Raw genomic sequence first — 8,438 nt, forward strand, 5'->3', positions numbered from 1 at the left:
GGATATATATATATATATAACTTCAGAGAGGAAGGAAAAGAGAAAGAGAGAGAGAAACATCAATGATGAGAGAGAATCATTGATCGGCTGCCTCCTGCACGGCCCCTACTGGGGATGGAGCCTGCAACCCAGGCATGTGCCCTTGACAGGAATCGAACCCAGGACTCTTCAGTCTGCAAGCCAATGCTCTAACCACTGAGCAAAAACAGCTAGGGCAAGGATCCCACATGCCCAACTCTAACTCCTGTCCATCAAATGCAATTCAATTAACAAAACAACCAACCAACCAAACCAACAACAACCCACAGGAGCTTGTGTTTATCTCGGTTAAATTCCATGCCATTTGAAAAATGAGGGAGCTGTTTCTCACCCATCACACAGCCCAGCTGTACCAGTTGTCTGTGGTTTGCTGATCCATGCATAGCAGAAAGAAATAAAAAGGTGGCAGCCTCAGGTAGACTGTGATAGGAGAATGGAAAGTGTGCCAGCAAGACCCAAAGACTAGTGGCATTTCAGAGCATAAGAAATATAGAAACAACTGTTGGCTAATAAAAATTATCTTGTTAGAATCTGTCAGTAGTTCTATTTTTTCACCTCCAGCTAACACTCCTCTCTCTCTCCTACTTTTCACAGGACTCTGAGAGTTCTAAGAACAAGAACTCTGATCAAGTAGACTTGGAGGAGAATCATGCTTTTGTCATATATCTGCTGTGCGAACCAGACTAAGCTCCTTAGCCTCTCTGAGCCTCAACTCGTCTGTAAAACAAGGATAGTAATACCTGACTTATCTAGTTGTGAGAACTGAATGAGTTTAAAATGCTGACGAATTTCAGGGGGAAGGCGGGAGTGGGGGGGGTGAGGGGTGAATGATTAACTGGGAACTTATAATCATATATGCATAGCCCATGGACACAGACAATAGAGTGGTGAAGGCCTGGGAAGGGTGGGTGTGGAATGGAGGGGGTCAATGGTAAAAAACAAACAAATGGGACACCTGGAATACTTTCAACAAACATCTCCCCTTTCCTGCCCCAATTTAAAAAATAATAAATTGCTAAAATATCTGCAATAGGGCTCATAGCAAAGATTGCACCACATGCAACCCGTCTAAAAGGCAGCCTTTGGGAAATCATGGCCTCTCAGGAAAAGTTCAAGCTCCTTAGCATGGCATGAGGCCTCTTTGGACATGGCTTTGTCCCTCTTTTCCCTCTGCTCTTCAATGTAGCCTGTCCTCTGGCTATACTGACCTACCTGTAGTTTCCTGAGTATACCTTGATCTTTCATACTTCAATGCCATAGTCATACCATTCTCTCTGGAAGGCTAACCCAAATCCAGTCCAACTAGGAAGCTTCCCCTCACCCTCAAGTTCACCACAGATAACAGCTCCACTGCGAAGCACGTGTTGGGAGACAGTTCTTTATGGTTCTCTCGCATTTCTGTACACCTTGCAAGAGAGGAACCAGCTGTACTTTGCCCTGGACTATCTCTTCAAGGATGTTTGTATAGTGCATAGCCATGGAATATAGAGATAGTGTTTCCCTCTGGAGCAAACGTCAGGCATACTTACTACCCATTATAAAAGATTTAGGTTCCTTAAGCTTTGGGTTCCTTCCCTGTAACACAACCCACTGTATGTGCATTTGACATTTGGCCCTCATTGTGTTGCCCTGTGGGATTTGAGGCACAGGGAACTGAAGACAAATTGCTGGTACATACTCTGCTTTTTGCATTGCCACGAGTAATAAACTGTCTTTCATCGCTGGCACAGGAGTTTTGTGTTGTCTACTAGTAACTTGTTAGTTTGCAAGCAGGGTAAAAGCGGAGACTCTTATGCTCTTAGGAGCATAATCCTTTCCTTTCCATTTCATCCCACTGTAGGAATGTGAATTGCTTCTTAAACTCGGTTCTCAAATTATCCTGAACGTTGCAGAGTTTACCACAATATTCAGTGACTACATAATTTTCTTGTAACTGTATCTGCAATAGTGCCTGGGACACACTGAATGCTTGGTACTTTGTTGAATGAGTGAACGTGTCATTCCTCAGCAGTTCCTTTAAGACTCTTCCCATTGCTGGCGTATATCCAAAGGGAAGCCCAGTGCTCTCGGCCTCGGTTCTAATTGTCCTATGCTCACTTCTCCTACATATCCTTGAACATCTCCCCTTTCCTGCCCCAGAATGACCCCTTGAGTTCTGGTACTTGATGAGTTACTTCTGGCTCCTGTTTCTTGATACTCTTATTTTCTCTTGGAAATTGTGTACTGGTAACAATCTTCACTTGAAGAGTTCCCAGGACCTCTCTTCTTAGTACACATCTTCATAAACAACTACCTGGAGTGGAAAAAATTCACATTCTATCATCCAACATATTAGTTACACATTGTGTTACATGAAAATTCAGAAAAATACGTCCTCTGTAATTTTAACGTAAGCCAGCGATAATAAATGTAGAATAGACCAGGTTAACTCCAAGTATAGGATTTTGCACTATTTTCCCAGAGAACTTTCTCTCAGTTGCTTTCCATCTATCTAATCAGTATTTCAGTATAGTACTTCATTATTTCTTCAGCCAACAAATATCTATTCAGTTCCTCTTCATTGCAAGGCAATGTCTTTACTGTGAGGCACACAAAGATGAATCAGATGTGATTCATGTCCTCAAAATGCTCGTGATAAAATATGCATAAGTCACCCTAGCTAGTTGGGCTCAGTGGATAGAGTGTCGACCTGCGGACTGAAGGGTCCCAGGTTCGATTCCGGTCAAGGGCACATGCCTGGGTTGTGGGCTAGATCCCCAGTGGGGGCATGCAGGAGGCAGCCAATCAATGATCTCTCTCATCATTGATGTTTCTATCTCTCCCTCTCCCTTCCTCTTTGAAATCAATAAAGATATATTTTTAAAAATATGCATGTTATGTACCACAAAAATATTCTAAGGTTTCAGACATAATAACATCTCTACTGCCCCTGAAAATATAGATATTAGGAAGGCTCTCAATTTCAGTGTGAGGGTGAAAGGCAAGGAATGTAGTCTAGGATTAGAGAAAATCTCCTGCAAAAGGCTCAGAGTTAGAGCAATTCAAGTGCTGTTCGGCTATCACCATGGATGGTTCACTTTGGCCCAAGTGTTGAATATATATAGGAAAAGATTGACTAAAAATTTGTAATTGTAGATTGGGGTCAGATTAGGGAGCCATTAGAATTATGGAGTTTAGGTGTTTAATTAATACTTTGGCATTTTACAGGCAAATGAGGGGGCAGTGAAAATTTTTGATCAAAAGAAAAACTTAATCACAGACAAATTAACCTTGTAGTAGCAATAAAAATGAATCAGAGATGGAAAGATTGCACGATTTTGGGGAAATGTGTTGAGAACCTATTCTAATGCAATGGCTCAGGTGAGAGGTACTAAGAACAGGAACATGGGCAGTAACAGGAGAAATTGAGTGGAGAACAGATTTCAAAAGATTTCAGAGAGAAACTTGGCAACATAGGAGTGAGGATGAGGAGATGCTTCAAACAAATGTTATCTTGCATAATCCCTTTAACATCCAATCAATATTTCTTCATAAGAATATAATGAGCTGTGCGTGGTCAAATTTTTGTTGTTAATCCTCATGGAGGATATTTTTTCCCATTGATGTTAGAGAGAGTGGAAGGGAGGGGGGAAGAGGAGAGAGAAACATCGAGATGAGAAAGCCACATCAATTGGTTGCCTCCCACACATGCCCCAACCAGGGCGGGGAACCTGCAACCCAGGTATGTGTCTTTGACCAGAATTAAACCCTCGACCCTTCGGTTCATGGGCCAACCTTCTAACCATTGAACCACCGGTCAGGACTCAACTGTCTTGTTGAAATAAAAATGTGTTTGCTTTTCCATTTTCCTTGAACTACCCTGATCTATGTATTCTTTTTCTTTCTTTTTGTAAAAAAATATTTTTTATTGATTTCAGAGAGAAAGGGAGAGGGATGAGAGAGAATCATTGATCGGCTGCCTCCTGCACACCCCACACTAGGGATCAAGCCCACAACCCAGGCAAAAATATGAAACACTTCACGAATTTGCATGTCATCCTCGCTAATCTCTGTATCATTCCAATATTAGTATATGGGCTGCCGAAGCAAGCACTGGTCTATGTATTCTTAGCAAACATGGGTTTCTGCCTTGTTATTACCATCACTGCTTTTCCTATGGATTTACAATCCACTTTTTAAAAACTGTGGTAAAACAACACACAATATAAATTTACTCTTAACAATTTTAAGTATACATTACAGTATTGTTAACCATATCCATATTATTGTACAACAGATCTGTAAAACTTTTTTAAAAAAAATATTGCTGAGGAGTATTACAGATGTCTCTCAAAATTTCTCCCCTCCCTTAGCTCCCCTCCTCCCAGCTCCTGCCTTCACCGCACTATTGTCTGTGTCCATTGGCTATGCATATCTATAATAATCTATATACATAAAAGCCTAAGCGGCCATTACGACTGGTCGACCAAACGACTGGTCGCCATGATGTGCACTGACCACCAGGGGGCAGATGCTCAAAGCAGGAGCTGCCCCCTGGTGGTCAGTGTGCTCCCACAGCCAACCTCCTGCGGCCGGCCAACCTCCCGTTGTCCCTCTCCCTGGCTGGCCAGCCCTGATTGGCCCCGATCAGCCCTGATCACCGGCCAGGCCGAGACACCCCACCCGTGCACAAATTTGTGCACCAGGCCTCTAGTAAAAGCATAATATGCTAATTAGACCAGACATCCTTCCAGACATCCTTCCTTCCAGACAAAGCCACAGTGGGTGGGGGCCGCGGCAGAGGCAGCAGAGGCCTCTGGCCATAGCGGGCAGAGGCTGGGGCCAAGGCCCTTGCACGAATTTCGTGCATCGGGCCTCTAGACTGTATATAAGTTCTTTGGTTAATCTCTTCCCATCTATACCCCTGTTCTGAGATATGTCAGTCTGTTCCATGTGGAACTTTTTTCATCTTGCATAACTGAAACGCCATACCCTTGAACCACAACTCCCTGTTTCCTGCTCCTTCTAGACCCTGGGCAACCACCATTACACTTTCTGTTTCTATGAGTTTGATTACTTTAGATACCTCATATTAGTGGAATCATGCATTACTTGTCTTTTTGTGACTGACTTATTTCACAACACAAGGTCCTCAAGTATCATTCATGTTGTAGCTAGCATACAACAGGACTTAATTCTCTTTTAGGGCTAAATAATATTTCCTTTTCTTACCCATTCATCTGTTGATGAACATTTAGGTTGTTTCCACAATTTGGCTATTGTGAATAAGGTTGCAATCAACATAGATGTGCAAGTACCTCTTTAAGATACTACCTTTTAAATTATTTTGGATATTTACCCAGAAGTGGGACTGTAGTTCTATTTTTAATTTTTTGAGGAATCTCCATACTGTTTTCCACAGCAGCTGCATCCTTTTGCAACCCATGAAGAATTACCACCCCTTTTAAAGTTAAACCTTTTCAGAATGTTTCTGGTGGCAACATTCTGATAGCTCATCAGTGAGTGCGTTCTGGAATTACGTGACGATCATAGCATGTGATCCTCATCCAGGGCCTGGCCTTCTAACCAACATAGTAGGATCTCAATAAATATTTGTTAAATGAAAACTTAAACAACTCCAGACTTATGCTGCGTTTTCTCAATCCATAGAACCAGGTAATGTTTAGGGGTCATAATGCTTGAAGATCGTTTAGTACAGCTCCATAATTTGATGGGTAAAATTATGTGACTCCCCCCCCCCCAAAGTTGTGCCAGGAGACGTGAATTTATTTAACAGAACCCAACTCCCCCCCCCCCCACCTACCCTCAGATTTCAGTTCTTTTAAAAAACTATATAGGCTCTCCTCTTTTCAGTCTGAAAATAATTGTCCTTGTTTTAGAATATAAAAACAAAATGGAGCTTAGGTAGTTATCTCAAATGACATTTATCCTTCGAGGGCGCAAGTTTGGGAGTTTAAACACCCAGGCACTTCTACCCCTTTCAGGACTAGTTCAGGGACTAGTCATCAGCGTAGTCACCAATCAGAATTGACTCTTAAAAACTTGAATATTTAAAAATGAAGCCAACTCTGAAAGGATAAAGAATTGTCGCTATTGGGAATATTTACTTACTGAATTATGATGGCTCCTATTTATAGAGCTTGCACCAGGTACTCTCCAAGCATTATATTATGTCACAGCAGCTACTGGTATTATACTTGTTCCCATTAAATAGATAACTTTTGAGGGCATAATAACTTGTCTATGTCACACTGAAATTTGAACTGTAGTCTCCAAAATCCAGGTTCTTAACCACCTCAGTGTGGTTACCTCACTATACGCAAGAAGCTGTGCTGGAATGGTGGAGCATTCGAGAACTGGGAAACAAGTCCCGAAGTGGTGTATGCAGCTAGTACATCATATAAGAGAGGTATTGTACATGAAAGGAAATGTAATTGTCCGAGAAGACATGTACTGTGTTATTTAAAGAAGTATACCATAAATTCTGAAGCCAACAGGAATAGGTGTTTAGAAAAAAAGAAAGGAAGGGAAGAAAGGAAAAAAAAGAGAGAAGTTTAAATTAAATTATTTAAATATAAAGAACAGAAAGATCACAGTAGAAAAAGCAAAAGCAAAAAACAAATCGGAAGATGTGGGATTCTATTTCCCTGTTACCATTTACAATGAGATCTTGGGTATACTACACATTTAATAATTACATCATCAGAGTAAGGTTTTTGCTGCCCAACATGGGACAGTAAATATATCAGAAAAGTTTGAAGTCACATTACATTATATATTATTTATGTTACACATATTATTTTGTTTCATGTTAGATGAAATGCTATGTTCCTCCGCAGTGCAACTCAAGGTCCAAAGCCATTGCATTAGAATCAAAGTCTCCTATGATTAATTGAAATGTTAAAGAAAAGACAAAGTGGCAGGTTAAAAAAAAAAGTTCTTCCCTTGCTGTTAGCTCATCCCTCCCCTCCTCCTGCCTTTATGCTTCTTATTTATTCAAGAAAGAGAGCAAAAGAGCATCTTACTAGCCATTCTTATCTAGAAAATATGAGCATGTGGGTCGACTGAAAGGGAACAGGGAGAAGGGGGAGTCAAGAGGGAGAAGAATGTCATACAGTTTTTAAAAACCTAGTTTAGTGGCCCCCAGGAATATAATTTTGTGTAAATTTTACTTATCAGGTATTTAAAACATCCTTGTAAACGTTTCATTTTATTACTTCTAAAGAACCTTTATTCTGATGCTTAAAAATAGTTCAAATTCATGTAAATTTTAAGTAAGACTTTGGAGGCAATAGAGCCAAGATTTCACTGTCGTCCATGCAGTTAAGCAGAAATCGTTTAGTAGACTGATCCTTTTTACAGTGAGCTTCCAGCAAGGGTAGTGCTGCCCTCCCAGCAGATGTTCTAAAACTGTTGACCTCCCCCACACAGACACATTTTTTTTTTCATAAGGAGGATTTTATCTTAGTGACAAAAACTAGCTTTCTGCCAGCACTTTTCCTTAAGGTGAGCTTTTAGTCTGTACCCTCATCATGTGCCATAGATTTATAGATTCCTGTGCCATTTGCTAATCCACTTGTAACGCTATGATCCACATGTTTGGCCATCGGATTACATTTGTAAAATGTACCTTCTCAGTGCTCTTGTTATGCCTGATTTTAAGAGATGTGAACAAATTCACAACACTTATGTCTTCCCCAGGCACGTTTACCTTCTGACCAGGTGGTCAGGCTAACAAAGCCTAGTTGCCCAGACCTAGTCGCCCAGAAAGTCTAAGAATCTCCAGCTCTTAGGACAGGGCCTTTTGTGTGCACAGTTCTCACGACTCACAGAACTTGGACTGACTCGAGAGAGAATAAAACATCTCCCCAAAAGATAAGGGTTCGCTTCAGGGCTCGCAGGAGATGCTTTTAATCAGCGCTGCCTCTGATGGGGGCAAGGAGGCTAAGAACTGTCCCCACACGTGGGGCTTATCGCCCGGGGATGCCTCCAGTCTCGCGGACAAATCTCTGAAGTGGGAAACGGCCAGTTCCCTCCACAGGGCCCCAGCGTGAGAGAGCAGCGGGGGGATGGGCAGGGGCCATCAGGGGAGAAGTCTCCGGCCTTTCCCCGTCTCTCAACACCATCCCTCCCCCACCCCGCCCCCTCCTTCCCTGAATCCTAAACAAGCCGGCGGGAGAGGGGCCCCGGGGGCAGGCTGGCCGGGAGGCTCGGCCTTTTGTGGCTCAGCCCTCGACGGTGGCGGCGAGGCAGAGGGGCGGGACGCGGCCGTAGACCCTCAGCCGGGGCTTGACCCCCAGGTGCATTGTCCGGCGCGGCCCGTCCCTGCTCTTCGGGCCGAGACACCCTTTTCATGCCATTAGAGGACCTCTTTAGTCTAAACGTGGTATGAATATTCC

The 8,438-nt window shown here is 42.5% G+C and overlaps 1 pseudogene; it reads right to left on the reverse strand.

Moving 5' to 3' along the window:
- Positions 1–4,041: 4,041 nt before the first annotated feature.
- Positions 4,042–4,132, reverse strand: LOC111825385 (annotated as a pseudogene).
- Positions 4,133–8,438: the final 4,306 nt, after the last annotated feature.

The sequence above is a fragment of the Myotis lucifugus genome, unplaced genomic scaffold (assembly GCF_000147115.1).
Source record: "Myotis lucifugus unplaced genomic scaffold, Myoluc2.0 scaffold_23, whole genome shotgun sequence".
In the NCBI taxonomy this organism is placed as follows: domain Eukaryota; kingdom Metazoa; phylum Chordata; class Mammalia; order Chiroptera; family Vespertilionidae; genus Myotis; species Myotis lucifugus.